At 39.5% G+C, this 4612-nt stretch overlaps 1 long non-coding RNA gene across 1 annotated transcript; it reads right to left on the bottom strand.

Annotated features, from left to right (window-relative positions):
• Positions 1–2010: 2010 nt before the first annotated feature.
• On the bottom strand, positions 2011–4612 carry LOC144671525 (uncharacterized). The gene is made up of 2 exons (XR_013573943.1): positions 3462–4612; positions 2011–2450 (listed from the first exon to the last, which is right to left on the bottom strand). It is a non-coding gene; the product is annotated as an uncharacterized LOC144671525 (long non-coding RNA).

Raw genomic sequence — 4612 nt, 5'->3', positions numbered from 1 at the left:
AAAAAGGAAAATATAGAATATGAGAGTAATATAGCCAGGAATATAAAAACAGATTGTAATAGCTTTTAAAGTACATAAAAGGGAAGAGTGTAGTTAAAGTACACATTGGTCCCTTAGAAGCAGAGACAAGATAAATTATCATGGGGAACAAGGAAATGGCGGAGGCATTGAACAAATATCTTGTGTCTGTCTTCACAGTAGAAAACACAAGTTCCATACCAGAAATAGATGATAACCTAGGTGCTAAAAGAGGGTGAGGAAATCGGGAAAATTAATATCAGTAGAGAGAACCTTAAGGAACTAAAATCCAACAAATCCCCAGGACCTGATGGCATACACCCATGGGTTCTAAAAGGGATAGCTGCAGAGCTAGTGGATGTGCTAGCTATGATTTTCCAAAATTCCTCAGATTCAGGAATGGTCCCACTGGATTGGAAGTTGGCAAATGTTACAACACTTTCAGGAAAGGAGGGAGAGAGAAAGCAGTGAACGACAGGTCAGTTAGACTAACATCAGTTTTTGGTAAAATGCTGTAATCTATTACAAAGGAAGTCTTATTAGAATAGCAGATTCTGAGGGGTCTTGACAGGGGGATGTGGAAAGGATGGTTCCTCTGTGGGAGAATCGAGAGCTCAGGGTCACTGTTTAAAAACAAGGGGTCACCCACTTATGACAGAAATGAGGAGAATTTTTTTTCTCTCAGAGGGTCATGAGTCTTTGGAACTCTCTTCCTCGAAAGGCAGTGGGAGCAGGGTCTTTGAATATTTTTAAGGCAGATGTAGATAAGATTCTTGATAAGCAAGGAGATGAAAGGTTACTGGGGGTAGGTGGGAATGTGGAGTTGAGGTTAAAATCAGATCAGCCATGATCACATTGAATGGTAGAGCAGGCTCAATAAACCATGTGGTCTACTCCTGCCCATATTTCTTATTTTGTTTTATGAACAAAAGTGTAAAATTTGTCATCTTCCAGTCCTCTAACAACACTAAGAAGGATAGGAAGATCGTGAACAACACCTCTAATATTTCCATGTGTGTTTTCCTCAGCATCCTTGGGTGGATTGCATGGTATGTTCACATTTAATTTCTCATTGTGTATCCCAGTAATATGAAATCTAAAGCCAAGAGATAATGTTAAACCAATAGCAAATGTTGCAACCTCCATTTTAGTACAGTGTACAGTAATGGGCTCCACATTATAGGGAGGTAGCTGAGGCTTTAGACTTTGTTCAGATCCATCTACATGAATGAAAAAATCCAAAGACATAAAAGATAAGGGAGGGTAGAAAGAAACTGTTTCCTGTAGTTATGGAGTCAAGAAGCAGGAAGCATTGATAAGATTAAATGTAAGGACTATACAGCCACATGGTAGTACTTCTTAAGTGTAGTCACTGTTTGTAATGTAGGAAATGTGGCAGTCAATTTGTGTACAACAGGCTTCGACGAACAGCAATGACCTAAATCACTGTTTAATTAATAATTCTGTTTAAGTGGTGCTGGCTGGGGACAGGTGTTGGTCACTATGTGGTGGCATAGTGGTATTGTCATTGGACTAGTATTCTAGAGACCCAGGGTAATGCTCTGGGGACCAGGGTTCAAATCCCACCACAGCAGATGGTGAGATTTGAATTCAATAAAAATTTAGAATTAAAAGTCTGATGATGACCATAAAAACCCATCTACTGCCCTTTAGGAAAGGAAATCTGCTGTCCCTACCTATGGTTGGCTCTTCAATGACCTCTGAACAAGAGCAATTAGTGATGGGCAACAAATGCCCAGCAACGCCCACATCCCATGAACGAATAAAACACTGGGAAAACTCCTCTGCTCTTTGAAATACAGGTCATGAGAACTTTTAAGTTTACCTGGTTCATCAGAAACCTATTATCTTAAGAGCTAAGACCAAATGTCTATGCTGCAGAACTGGGTCCTGTTGGTTAGCAATCCATGGACAACAGGATAGAAATAGTGCAATTCACGCTTGTGGAATTAAGAGACTCATTTTAGTCGCTTTCCCTTTTATGTGTCTTTATTGAAATAATTCCAACGTCACACAGATGAATATTAAAAAGAATCATTCAGCCCAATGGTGCCTATGGCAGTTCTTTGGAATACATGATGCTTCAAAAGGTGGCACAGGTGAAAATAGAATGCGAGGTATCTTAAGTGCGATAATTCTGTTAAGCAACTGGCTAGATTAGTAATGCTCTTGGTTCCCGATGGGCATCTTACTTGGAAGTAGCTTGCAATCACGCACACATTCAATAGGTCTTATTTTAATAGAGTACAAGCATTGCCTCAGACTGGAGCAGTTGTGTTGAATTCATATTAATTAGGACACGATAGGACAGAATTGGTGAGCAAGAGGCAGCATTTCAAGCTGTCGCACAGGCAGATTCCCAGTGGGTGACTGGTCCATATTATGATTGGCCTCTTCCTGCCAGGCCTCCCCTACAATGTGAAACACAGAAAAGCTCATTAAGCTGTGCACGTGGCGACATTTGCCCTCGAAGAAGTGATGGCCGAGTGTAACAACGTTGCAGATAACATACAAGATCCTGAGGGGCCTTGAGGGGTGGATTTGGAGAGGATATTTTCCTCTTACGGGAGAATCTAGAACTAGGAGTCATTGTTTAAAAATAAGGGGTCACCATTTAAGACAGAAACAAGGAGAATTTTTTTCTCAGAGAATTGAGAGCCTTTGGAACTATTAATTCATATGTTTGTATGCATGTATGCAGCCCTGTGTAAAAGCAGAGAAAGCTCCAATTGTGGGCAAACTTGAAGCACTGTAGGAGAAACTAAATGGTATGAAATTCCTAGTTGAGAAGTGATTAGGAGAATAAAACTCAGGCCTGGTATGGCTATCATATTACTAAAAGCAGTGATGCAGGTTAATAAGGCCATAAAAAGGCAAACAAAGCTCTGGATTCATTTCTAGAGGGATGGAATTGAAAAGCAGAGACATTCTGTTAATATTGTATAGAAACTTGGTTAGACCACACTTGTATTGTGAACAGTCTGGTCTCAATATTATGAATAGGATATAAAGGCATTGGAGAAGGTGCAATAATATTTTATTGGAATGATATCAGAACTGAGACATTATATCTGCAGGAAACTGCTTGGGATGGTTTCCTTTAGGAAGAAAACTAAGACAGGGCCCAATTAGGGTCTTTAAGATTATGAAAGGTTTTGATGGAGTTGACAGAGATGTTTCCATTAATGGATGAAACCAGAAACACAGACCATAAATATGATGACTGCCTATTGGATTTAATTAGTGTTTAGTGAGCAAAATAAATCTTATGGCGTCTGCCTGACTTAGCAGTCCCTTTCTACAATTCTGTACATTCATATGACTTTCAGCTCCATCAGAAATGTTACACATCATATAAAACGCTGTATCAATGGTTCCTGTTCACGCCTGTAGTCACTTGCCATCGATTTCATGATACTTACCTTTAGTTGTGTTCTCTCACCCTGACGCTCTGAGTGACTTTCTCCATTGCGTTCTGGTATCTGGGCCCCTTCTGAACTTCGGCACAGGACCACTGCTCTCCCCAGAGAATTCGCACAATCACAGTTTTTTCATCAAACACACCTGGGTGATCTACTTCTATTGGCTTATCTTGTTTATTCGAAACCTTTTCCAGCAGGATCACGGCGCATATGTCTTCACTTTGTATTGCCCGCTTCACTTTTGTGGAATTAACAGATTTATTTTAATTGCTTTCCCATTTATGTCTTTTAATTGCAATTATTCCTGTGTCAAAACACAATATTAAAAAATCATAGAATGGTACAATGCAGGAGGCTATTTGAACTATTGTGCCTATGCTGGCAATTAACTCCACTTCACTACCTGCTCATTCCCCACAGCCATGCAAACTTAGCCCTACGCTGGCAGGCAGTGACTTCTAGGCAACTCACTGAGCCATGAAACTCTCATGGAATCCAAAGCACAGGGAGGCCATTCCACCTGTCGTGCCTGTACCAGCTCTTTGAAAGAGCATTCTGATTTAAACTTACATCCCAGCTTTTTCTCCTATAACTTTGTAAATTAGTCCTCTTCAAATACAAACCAGTTGCCTTTCAAAAATTCCTACAGAAGACCATTCCACCAGCCTTTCACATTCCAGATTTTAACAATCCACTGTGTGGAGAAATTTCTTCTCAGTTTCTTTCTTGTTCCTTTATCAATTATCTTAAATCTCTGGCCCCTAGTTACTTGCCCACTGACCCAGAAGAAACTTTCTCCCAGCTTGTTGTATCCAAAAATCATGAAGTAATTTGAACACCTCTACTAAATCTTTGCATTACCTTCTCTAAGGAGAACAATCCTGTCTTCTCCAAATAATTAAATGAATAATCTGAGATATGGAAATGACACAGTATTTATGATAGTGGAAAGTCTACAGAGACTCTTAGACACAATCATAACAAACAGTAACAGATATGGATCACCATTAAACAGCAGCAAAACAGTATGTATGGAAATATCAAAGAAAAGGATTACACCTAGATGCACAATAATAGTGAAATTGAAAGAAATAAAAGGAGTAAGATCATTTTTTCATCTGGGTAGCCCAATAACATTTGATGGGAAAAGT

The sequence above is a fragment of the Cetorhinus maximus genome, chromosome 33, assembly GCF_964194155.1.
Source record: "Cetorhinus maximus chromosome 33, sCetMax3.hap1.1, whole genome shotgun sequence".
NCBI classification, from domain to species: Eukaryota; Metazoa; Chordata; class Chondrichthyes; order Lamniformes; family Cetorhinidae; genus Cetorhinus; species Cetorhinus maximus.
Note: the sequence above shows the minus strand (reverse complement) of the source record. Positions and strands in the feature narration are given on the sequence as shown.